Below are 12,457 nucleotides of genomic sequence, written 5' to 3'. Positions count from 1 at the left end.
TTTGCGAGGTTTTGATGGACCCTTGTGTCGCTGCACATGACCCTGCACAAGATGTGTAATTCCTGGGCCACATAAATGTCTCACACGTCCATCCTTGCCTCGATGCATCCGCGGTGTCGCGGAAAACTGGACTGCGGTACTCCTAGCATGGTAATGCCGCTGCCCACTGTCTCCACTGACGCGCTCGCCTCCCACTCCTCCCACGCGCATCTGCGCCACATGTACTGAATCACCATCAGCACAAACATCATCAGTCTGTATACTAGCATCAACACAAACTGGAACTGTAGCACATGCTGCAACTTCCACATCAACAATAAGTGTAGCTTCATCCGGCTTGTCACCAACAAGAACTGTCTTGTCATCTACAGGCTTGGCTGAAACAACACCAATATCAATGGTCGGAACATCATGCACCTTATGCTGCACTTTAGGCTTGTGCAACTTCTCCTTACGCACCACTAACTCCACATCGGACTTGATATGATCATCACCCATAGGCTTCAAAGTCCGCTGTTTGCCACCATGCATAAAAGAATATGTATTTGCTCGCCCAGCATGTGTCACATTGCGATCATACTGCCAAGGACGCCCAAGTAGCAATCCGCACACCTCCAATGGCAACACATCGCAATCGATCTCATCAACATAATCATCAACTGTAAATGGCACACGCACCTTGTGAGTAATCTTTAGCATACCACAACTATTCAACCACTCAAGATGTTTAGGTTCAGGAAGACGCCATGTAGACAACCCCAATGCTGCCACCATCGCCTTGCTAATGCCATTAGTACAGCTTCCTCCATCAATCATCAACTTGCAAGCCTTGCCCTTGATAAAGCACTGAGTCTGAAACAAACTCCACCGCTGACTCTTGTCAATTGTCTTGCAAGCATCACCTTGTACCTTCTTGAGTTGCATATTCAGCCCGCTCAATGGTACATCCGCCTCAACGATCCACGATGGCGCTCTTGGTATCAGAGCCAGGTTTCCTCTCCTCTGAAGATTTCACCTCAACCTTAGTGACTGTTGGTAGTGGAACAATCTCCTGAATAGGAACTATGCACTTGTCCACTTCCTCTATTGCATGCACAACTCTGGACGACTGCTTACGCTGCTGCAATGGTAACCCAAAACCACCACGAAGAAACGTTTTGAAGTCCGCCCAAGTATAAGCATACTCGCCTCTATCAACGGCATCATACCAATATATGTCCAACTCGGCATCCACACGCCTGTGAGCTAGAAGACAGGCATCATACCCAGTGAACTTCCCTTTGTAGCGACGACATCGTTGGAAACCCAACTCCATGTACTTCTCCCAATCCTCGTACTGCTCAATTGTCGCGTCATGGCATAAATACCACTTTAGTCCTGACACACAATGCGGTACGTCCTCCCAACGGCGGATATCAAGGTAATCATTGAAAACATCACCGGATTTCGTGCCACGTGAACACCGTATGCCACGCACATCGTCTCCAAATGAAGCAACAACAGTAGTAGCATCAAGGAGCATCGCCGGAGAAACAAGAGCAGCAGTAGCCGAAGAAGCAACCGCAGTAACAGGAGAAACCGCCGGAGGAAAAGCCGCAGGAACAGACGCCGTCCCGGCCCAGGACCCGGTTGGACCGGCCTCCAGACCGGCCAGTCCGGTCACTGGCCCGGTTGACCGGTCGCCAACCGGATCGGCTGCCTCGTACCGGAGCAAAACCGGAAATTGGCGAATTTGCGAACTTCCCGGTTGGGCGCCCGGTTGACCGGGTTCTATGCCAGGCAGCCCGGTCACTGGCCCGGTTGACCGGATTTCATACGAAGTTTTTCCTGGTCGCGAAATTTCGTCTTCTTCCCGATTCTGGTCGCGATTTTTCGCGATTTTGACCTCCGAAACAGCCATGGATGACCTCCAAACTTCACCAAACAACACCAAACTTCCTCCAACCAACCTCCTTCGACCGAGAGCCAAACTCCTCCGATCGTAGAGCTAATCTTCTCCAATGCAAACCGATCAAAGAGATCGATCAACAACACCTCGCCGTGAGCAACCCAGAAATCTGATACCAGATGATGTGGTGAATCCCAGCGGATCCACCTAAGTTGATGCCCGATCTTTCACAGCGAGAACCTGGGGTAGAGATTCCTCCCAACAACGCGATGAACGCAGCCTGGAGAAGAGGGAACGAATCCAGCAAGCAACGGATCGATGAATCGATACGCCTCAAACCTGAGCTAGACAATCCTTGATGAACACAAGAACCTTCGCAGCGGATAATATAGATAAACGGCAGCGCCGTACCCCCGGAGGGATGATACACGTGAACACACGCAACTAGGTATAACCTAACTTTTAGACTAAACTTGTTCTACCCTAAACCCTAGCCGTGCCTCCACTTATATGAGAGGTGGGGTGGCCGGCCAGCCCTAGTGGGCCTCTCTACCTTGGTTTGGACAGGCCCAAACCAAACTGACTCAAATTATTAAAAAACCCTAATTGGTCCATATATGACAATTACATAAACTAATATAATTAAGCTGGTGGAGTCCTGAATCGGGGCTCCACATAGGCCTCCGTGCCCATATCACATATGCACCATGGACCGATATTAGCATGGATTTCGTTTTAGGCTTGCCTCGCACTAAGCATGGTCATGATTCTATATTCGTGGTAGTGGATAGATGCTCTAAGATGGCTCATTTCATACCTTGCCATAAGAGCGACGATGCTTCACACATTGCTTCATTGTTTTTCAGGGAAATTTTTTGCCTGCATGGAGTACCGCAAAGCATTGTGTCGGATCGAGACGTCAAGTTCATGAGTTATCTTTGGAAGTCGCTCATGGCAAAGTTTGGAGTGAAGCTCTTATTCTCATCATCCTCGCACCCGCAAACGGACGGCCAAACGGAAGTGGTCAATCGAAGCCTCTCCACCCTCCTACGCATCCTCGTGAAGAAGAACTTGAAGTCATGGGAGGAGTGCCTTCCTCACGCGGAGTTCGCCTACAACCGCGCCAAGCACAAGACTACGTCAAGGAGCCCCTTCATGGTCGTCTATGGCTTCGAACCTTACACGGCACTCGACATACTCCCGCTCCCCCTTCACGAGCGGACCAACATGGACTTCGACAAGCGCACCGCCACCGTCAAGAAGCTTCATGAAGAAACAAGGGTGACCATACAAGAACATGTACTTCGTCAAGCCAACCGCATCAACGCCAAGAAGAAGGAAAGGATATTTCAAGAAGGAGACCTCGTTTGGATCCACCTCCGGAAGGAACGGTTCCCTCATGAGCGCAACTCCAAGCTCAAGCCGAGAGGAGATGGCCCCTTCAAGGTCCTCAAACGCATCAACAACAACGCTTACGTCATCGACATACCGACATCCAAGTACTTGGTGAGCAACACGTTCAACGTCTCGGACTTGTCACCCTATCATGGAGATGAGGAGGTGCAAGAGTCGAGGACGACTCTTTCCCAAGGGGGGGGGAGATGATGTAGCCCCGCTCACCGACGTCGCTACACCAAGACCAACAAGTCCCCCAAGTGGACCGATGACACGAGCCCGAGTGAAAGCTCTACATGATGAGGTGAACTCGCTCCTCACCACCCTTGATCTTGGTACCCATTTGGATGGAATGCTACCTCATGCCGATGTGCTATGTGTCATTAGGTACAAGGGGCATCAAGACCACGGAGAGGAGGACAAGCCAAGGTCAAGGGAAGGAGAAGAGCAGCTGGACATGGAGATGATCATGAAGCCGAAGCCGACGCCGCTCGAAGCGCTCCAAGGAAGAGACGGACGCTGGCCGGTCCAGGACCCGGTCAGACCGGACCCACAACCGGACGCCCCGGTCACAGGCCCGGTCAACCGGGCGCCAACCGGCATAGCTCCCTCGTACCGGACGAAGACCGGAAACTTTGCAGATTTCCGGTTTGCGCCCGGTCGACCGGACCCAGGACCGGACAGCCCGGTCACAGGCCCGGTCAGACCGGATCCAAACCGGATCTGACGGGAATGACCCACCAAACTGCCTTAACTTATCCATTCGCGTACCTGTTCGCCCTTGCTGGCTGTGTATGCCTATATAAGTAGCCTGGACCCCTCCTTTACCCCTTAGACTTGTTTTGAACTCAAACCTACCTTTGAGCTTAGTCTCCCTAGGGTTATCATCCCTCTGTAATCAAGGCACCTTGGTTGTTGATTTGGATCTTGTTGAGTGAGATTCTAGTACAAGCTACTCTCTCTCCCTCATCAAGCTCTTCTTCTCCAACCCCAATCTCTCTCCGGGAATTCTGCCGCGTGCCTCTTCCTCGGAGATTCTATTGGCGTGGTCCATCGAGCCACGGAGGTAAGCATCGGGTGTATCGGGTTGGTGTGCGTGCATGAGTCTCGGTGTTCTTCGTGTTCTTCGTGTTCCTCGCGTTCTCCCACCTCTTCCCTTGGTATTCGGGGTCAAACCGCGAGATCGGGCCACACACGGGGTCTTAGACCTCATCAAGGGGAATGCAAGTTATACCTAAGATGTTAGGCGGTGTCGGAACACACAACTTGCGATGATGGCGGTGGTGTCAAGAGTACGGTTGCAAGTTCGGGGTGCCTCGAATGTCGTCGCTTGCTTCGGAGCTGCGGGTTGGCTTCACAAACAAGGCACTCAAACCGTAACAAGAAAACACAAGTTAGCGGAAGAAAAGGGTCAAAGTAGCTTGGTGGTGGTGGCGGTGGTAAGCCGGTGGTGGGTGGTGTCGATCCTCTTGCGGCTGCGGCGGTGGTTATGGGGCCGCGGTGGTGTGTACCGGTGGTTTGGGAGGGTGACGGAGCTTGCCGGTGGTGGAGAGGAGTGGTGGTGGTCGGCGGCGGAGGTGGGAGTGGTGGCGCCCGGTTGGCGCCCGGTTTGGCCGGCCCTGGCGCCGGCTGGCCCGGTCTGGTGCCCGGTTGACCGTCCCTGGTGCCGGCTGGCCCGGTCTACAGCCCGGTTGACCGGATTTCTCAACCGGCCTGTCGTGTTCTTGAGCCAAACTCGTCCAAAATGATCCAAATCGAAGGAAAACGATGGAATTAGGGGCTAGAAGTTGGGGAAATAGTAGATCAAGCACAATAACACCGAATCCATGGACCAAAACCACTCAAAATGCAACGTGATGAGGTCTAAGATCCCGGGAGTGGCCCGATCTCGCGATTTGACCCCGAAGACCAAGGGAAGAGGTGGGAGAACGCGAGGAACACGAAGAACACGAAGAACGCCGGTACTCACGCACGCACACCAACCCGATACACCCGATACTTACCCCCGTGGCTCGATGGACCACGCCAATAGAATCTCCTGGAAGAGGCGCGCGGCAAAATTCCCGGAGAGAGATTGGGGTTGGAGAAGAAGAGATTGATGAGAGAGAGAGAGTAGCTTGTACTAGAATCTCACTCAACAATATCCAAATCAACAACCAGGATGCCTTGATTACAGAGGGATGGTAACCCTAGGGAGACTAAGCTCAAAGTTAGGTTTGAGTTCAAAACAAGTCTGAGGGGTAAAGGAGGGGTCCAGGCTACTTATATAGGCATACATGGCCAGCAAGGCGAAAAGGTACACGAATGGATAACTTAGGCAGTTTGGTGGGGCATTCTCGTCAAATCCGGTTTGGAATCCGGTCAGACCGGGTCTATGACCAGGTGGTCCGGTCCTGGGTCCGGTCGACCGGGCGCCAACCGGGATCTTGCGAAGTTTCCGGCTAACTTCCGGTACGATGCAGGGAAATCCGGTTGGGCGCCCGGTTGACCGGGCCTGGGACCGGATGGCCCGATTGTGGGGCCGGTCTGACCGGGTCGTGGGCCGGCCAGCGTTCTTCCCTTCCTTTGAGCACTTCGAGTGACGTCGGGTCCAGCTTCGTGATCATCTCCATGTCCCGCCGCTCCTCTCCTTCCCTTGACCATGGCGTGTCCTCCTCTCTGGGGTCTTGATGCGCCTTGTACCTAATGACACATAGCACATCGGCATGAGTAGCATTCCATCCAAAGGGGTGCTAAGATCAAGGGTGGTGAGGAGCGAGTTCACCTCATCATGTAGAGCTTTAACTCGAGCTCGCGTCATTGGTCCACTTGGGGGACTTGGTGTGGAGGTGTCCGAAGGCCACCCCGCATAATCTCCCCCCGGGAAAGAGTCGCCCTCGACTCTTGTGCCTCCTCATCTTCATGATATGGCGATAAGTCCGCAACGTTGAACGTGTTGCTCACCAAGTACTTGGAGGTTGGGATGTCGATGACGTAAGCGTTGTTGTTGATGCGTTTGAGGACCTTGAAGGGGCCATCTCCTCTTGGCTTGAGCTTCGAGTTGCGTTCATGAGGGAATCTTTCCTTCCGGAGGTGGATCCAAACGAGGTCGCCTTCTTGAAATATGCGTTCCTTCTTCTTGGCGTTGAGGCGGGTAGCTTGACGAAGCACATGTTCTTGAATGGTTGCTCTTGTTTCTTCATGTAGTTTCTTCATGGCGGCGGTGCGCTTGTCGAAGTCCATGTTCGTCCACTCATGAAGGGGGAGTGGTAGTATGTCGAGTGCCGTGAGCGGCTCAAAACCGTAGACGACCATGAAGGGACTTCTTGATGTTGTCGAGTTCTTGGCGCGGTTGTAGGCGAACTCCGCGTGTGGGAGGCACTCCTCCCATGACTTCAAGTTTTTCTTCACGAGGATGCGTAGGAGAGTGGAGAGGCTTCGATTGACCACTTCCGTTTGTCCGTACGTTTGCGGGTGCGAAGATGATGAGAACAAGAGCTTCACTCCAAACTTTGCCATGAGCGACTTCCAAAGATAGCTCATGAACTTGACGTCTCGATCTGACACAATGCTTGCCAGTACTCCGTGTAGGCGAACGATTTCCCTGAAAAACAATGAAGCAATGTCTGAAGCATCGTCGCTCTTGTGACAAGGTATGAAATGAGCCATCTTAGAGAATCTATCCACTACCACAAATATGGAATCATGACCATGCTTAGTGCGAGGCAATCGTAAGATGAAATCCATGCTAATATCGGTCCATGGTGCATATGGAATAGGCAATGATGTGTAAAGACCATAAGGATTGGAGGTAGACTTAGCTTGTAAGCATGTTGTGCACCGGCGGCAAAGGCGTTCCACGTCGCGGTACATTCTTGGCCAATAGTAGTGGGTTGAGAGCATGGCATATGTCTTCTCTCGTCCAAAGTGTCCCATAAGACCACCTCCATGTGACTCTTGCAAGAGCAATTTTCGAAGAGAAGACTCGGGTATGCAAATCTTGTTAGCTTTAAACAAGTAGCCATCATGCAAATAGAAATCATCCACTCCTCGTTCAGCGGAACACTTCTCAAATATGGGAGCAAAGAAAGAATCGGAAGGATAGAGTTTTTTGATCTCTTCATGATGCGGGGTGGCCTTCGGTCACCTCCACACCAAGACCAACAAGTCCCCCAAGTGGACCAATGACGCGAGCCCGAGTTAAAGCTCTACATGATGAGGTGAACTCGCTCCTCACCACCCTTGATCTCGGTACCCCTTTGGATGGATTGCTACCTCATGCCGACGTGCTATGTGTCATTAGGTACAAGGCGCATCAAGACCCCGGAGAGGAGGAGACGCCAATGTCAAGGGAGGGAGAGAAGCAGCTAGACATGGAGATGATCATGAAGCCGAACCCGACGTCGCTCGAAGCGCTCCAAGGAAGAGAAGAGAGCTGGCCGATCCAGGACCCGGTCAGACCGGCCCCACAACCGGACGCTCCGGTCCCAGGCCCGGTCAACCGGGCGTCCAACCGGGCGCAGCTCCATCGTACCAGAAGGAAACCGGGAACTTCGCAGATTCCCGGTTGGCGCCCGGTCGACCGGACCCAGGACCGGACCGCCCGGTCATAGGCCCGGTCAGACCGGACTCAAACCGGGTTTGACGGGAATGACCCACCAAACTGCCTAAGTTATCCATTCGCGTACCTGTTCGCCCTTGCTGGCTGTGTATGCCTATATAAGTAGCCTGGACCCCTCCTTTACCCCTTAGACTTGTTTTGAACTCAAACCTACCTTTGAGCTTAGTCTCGCTAGGGTTATCATCCCTCTGTAATCAAGGCATCCTGGTTGTTGATTTGGATCTTGTTGAGTGAGATTCTAGTACAAGCTACTCTCTCTCCCTCATCAAGCTCTTCTTCTCCAACCCCAATCTCTCTCCGGGAATTCTGCCGCGTGCCTCTTCCAGGAGATTCTATTGGCGTGGTCCATCGAGCCACGGGGGTAAGTATCGGGTGTATCGGGTTGGTGTGCGTGCGTGAGTCTCGGCGTTCTTCGTGTTCTTCGTGTTCCTCGCGTTCTCCCACCTCTTCCCTTGGTCCTCGGGGTCAAATCGCGAGATCGGGCCACTCCCGGGATCTTAGATCCTCATCATATGGTATCAGCAGCTCTTGGTTACCGCGGATTTGACCCTCCACCCACCCGATTTCGTTTCTAGAAAATTTTCCAAAAAATCCCCAAAAATAGCCCCAAATTGCCTCTTGACCGATCTGTGATTTGGTTGTGTTTTGAGTGGTTTTGGTCCGTGGATCTGGTGTTGTTGTGCTTGATCTACTATTTCCCCAACATTGAGCCTCCAATTCCATCGTTTTCCCGTCGATTTGCTCTTTGGATTTGGTTTGGGGAAGAACAGGAGAGAGAAATCGACGAACCCAGTTGAGACCCGGTCAACCGGACCCCAGACCGGACGAGCCGGCCCAGAACCCGGTCGACCGGGCGGCAACCGGATCCGCCGGTCCTCAGTCCGGTCCAACCGGCCCCAGACCGGGCGCAGCTCCGCGCCCTCCTCCGAGCTCGATTTCCGGCGATCACCACCACCACCACCACCCTCTTCCTTTTGCGATCTATCCCATCGAGCATTGCTTGTTTAGTGTTGCGAGACATTGCACGTGGCCCCGCATTGTGAGGTGTGTGTGTCGTGTTGAGTAAAGCATCCAAGCAAACACTCGTGTGGCAAGATAGCAAAAGCGAGGCTAACGCTAACATAGTGTGTGAAAAAGCCCCAAAAACACAAAAAGAGTGCAAGTCGCACCATACATCCATACATACAAAAGTGTGAAAGTGCCACCATAGACACAAACGAGTGCAAGTGCCACCATATACAAAAGAGAAAAAGCTTTTAAGCAAAGAGAGATAAGAGAAGAGAGGCTGCGTGTGAATCTTGTTGTCTCTTCCTTTGCAACCGAAGCTTTGGCTCTCCTTGTGTTAGTGCGACACCGAGCACTTATACATACACTTTTCCGCTCACTTTTGGTTACACTAACCCCGCTTATCACGTGTGTGTGTTGCACAACTGATGTAGCCCCGGTCACCGACGTCGCTACACCAAGACCATCAAGTGCAACCCCGCCTATCGTCGACGCTACACCATGGCCAAAGAGTCCCCCAAGTGGACCTTCAACCCTCAACCACGCTACACGCGACAAGGTGAACTCCTTCCTCTCGATACTCGACCTCGTAGATACCTTGAATAGAATGCTACCTCATGTCGACATGTTATATGTCATTAGGTACAAGAGTCATCGAGGACCGGAGAGGAGGAACACCCATGGTGCACGTAAGCGAGGGAAGGGAAGAGGAGCCATTCATCATGGTGCAAGGAAGAGAGAAGAAGAAGAGAAGAAGAAGAAGAAGAAGAAGAAGGAAAGAGGAGAAGAAGGCTGGCCGGCCCAGAACCCGGTTGGACCGGCCCCACGACCGGACTGTCCGGTTGCCGCCCGATCGACCGGCCCCAGGACCGGACCACCCGGTCCCAGGCCCGGTCTGACCGGCCCCAAACCGGATCCGACGGGAATGACTCCCCAAGCTGCCTAAGTTATCCACTTGCGTACCTTTTCGGCCCAAGCTGGCTTGTACCTCTATATAAGCACCTAGGACCCCTCCTTTACCCCTTAGACAAGATGATAGCTTAAACATGGATATGAGCTTTGTCTCCCTAGGGTTTCATCCCTCTGTAATCAAGGCAACCCTTGTTGTTGATCTAGATCTGTGAGTGAGATTCTAGTGCGAGCACTCTCTCTCCCTCTCCGATCTCCTTCTCCAACACCGGTCTCTCTCCTTGGAATTCTACCGCGGTCTCTTCCGTAGGAGATTCTATCGGCGTGGTCCATCGAGCCACGGGGGTAAGTATCGGTTGTATCGGGTAGGTGTGCGTGCGTGAGTTCCTCGTGTTCTTCGTGTTCATCGTGTTCTTCGCGCTCTCCCTCTCCTTCCCCTTTGGATTTCGGGTCAACCGCGAGATCGGGCCACACACGGGGTCTTAGACCTCATCATATGGTATCAGCAGCTCTTGGTTACCGCGGATTTGACCTCCCACCCACCCAATTTCATCTCTGAAAAATTTCCCAAAAAAAAATCCCCAAAAAAAATAGCCCTAATTTGCCTCTTGACCGATCTGCGATTTCGTTGCGTTTTGAGTGGTTTTGGTCCACAGATCTGGTGTTATTTGTGGTGATCTACAACTTCTCCAATTTTCGCTCTCTAATTCCTCCAATTTCTACTTGGATCTGAGCATTTTTGACCTCCATTTTTCGAGCTGTTCATCGCGTGTTCTTGAGGAACCCGAGTGGGTCAACGCCCACACCTCCATCCATCACGCGCTGCTCTCTCCACGCAACGCGCGCCTCCGCCTGGCCCCAGCTCCGCTTCGCTGCTCGCCTCGGCCGCTCGACCACGCAGGTCTCGCCCAACCGCGCCGCCCGAGCTCCACGCGCGCCCAGCAACGCGCAGCAGCTCGGCCCCGCTTCCGCCGTGGCACCGCCCACCCGCCCGTGCTCTTCCTCGACCAGGCCACCACTTCGCGCGCCCGCCAAGCAGGCCGCCCGCCGCCGCTCCCTGGCCTGCAGCTCGCGCTCACGCCCGCCCCCGCACGCAGCGCCCCGCACCACCCGCAGCAGGCCCAGCCGCCGCCGCCATCTGGCCCACACCACCGCGCGTCGCCCTCCGCCAAGCCCACGCTCGCGCTCCTTTCGGCCTCAGGCTACCCGCAGGTCCTGCTCACCTCACGCGCACGTTTCCGCTTGCAGCAGAACCAATTCCGCGCTCGTCTCTCCACATCTGCTCGCACGCCAGCGCAATTTCCGGTCAGACCGGAGTACGAACCGGGCCGTCCGGTCTGCAACCGGGTCTCAGACCGGTGCCATCCGGACCAAGTCCAGGGGCCCATCCGGTTCCAGATCCGGTTCTGGACCGGGCCGGCCGGTCCCAGGTCCGGTTTGACCGGGTTCTGGACCGGGTTTGACCCAGTTTTCGCCCATTTTGACTCCACTTTTTGCTCCAAATTGTGACAACTTTCCGGCGCCCGTTTGACCCCAAACTTTCACAGTTACCCCCTTTCATCTTAACTCTAATTTTGACACCGTTTCCGAAATTTCCGACTCCAAAATTTTGACACCTTCGATCGCTCGTCGTGACCCAAATTTTCGGGCATTGACTTATTTTGCCCGGTTTCCGTTTTGGAGTGCAAGGATTGTCTTTCGAGCTTCCGCGTCTACATCAACACCGCGGCGACACCTTCGGCACCCCGGACTCCGGCGCAACTACGACACCATCGTCGCCATCCTCGCAAGTTGTGTGTTACGACACCGCCTAACTTTTCATCTAGGTATAACTTGCTCCCCACCGTGTAGCCCCTCTTCCTTTTGCGATCTATCCTACGAGCATTGCTTATCGAGTGTTGCGAGACATTGCACGTGGCCCCGATTGTGAGGTGTGTGTGTCGTGTGGAGTAAAGCTTCTAAGCAAAACTCGTGTGGCAAGATAGCAAAAGCGAGCTAACGCTAACATAGTGCGAGAAAAAGCCGCCAAAATACAAAAAGAGCACAAGTGTGCATAGTGCCATCATACATACCAAAGTGTACAAAGCGCCACCATAGATACAAAAGAGTGCAAGTGCCACCAAATACAAAAGAGGGAAAAGCTTTTAAGCAAAAGAGAGAAAAAGAGAAGAGAGGCCGCGTGTAAATCTTGTTGTCTCTTCGTTGCAACCAAAGCTTTGATCTCTTCTTGTGTTAGTGTGACATCGAGCACCCTTGCTTAAGGGCTTCATACACTTTTCCGCTCACTTTTTGGTCGCACTAACCCCGTTCATCTCGTGTGTGTGTTCCATATCTTTTCCGTGTTTCTAGTGATCATCGCTTTGACATTTGATTTCGTTGGACTTCACCCACTCTTGACAATACACTTGATTTCGGATTTCGTCTTTTGGCTTTCCACCACACTCACCTAACACCATATTTGCTAGCTTTTGCGTGTGTCTTTGTGTGAGTGCCCGATACAATTGACTTTGACCTCGGCTTGTTGGATCGCCCCGATCTTATCATACCACGGTAAGATTGCGAGGTAGTGTTCTTCCACTAACATACACCATATACATACCATCGTGCTAACATGGATAGCGAAGATGAGGATACGGAGGAGTACACGGAGCACTTCGAGG

Source organism: Lolium perenne, chromosome 7 (assembly GCF_019359855.2).
Source record: "Lolium perenne isolate Kyuss_39 chromosome 7, Kyuss_2.0, whole genome shotgun sequence".
Lineage (NCBI taxonomy): Eukaryota > Viridiplantae > Streptophyta > Magnoliopsida > Poales > Poaceae > Lolium > Lolium perenne.
The sequence above is the reverse complement of the archived record's forward strand: the minus strand, read 5'-3'. Positions refer to the sequence as shown.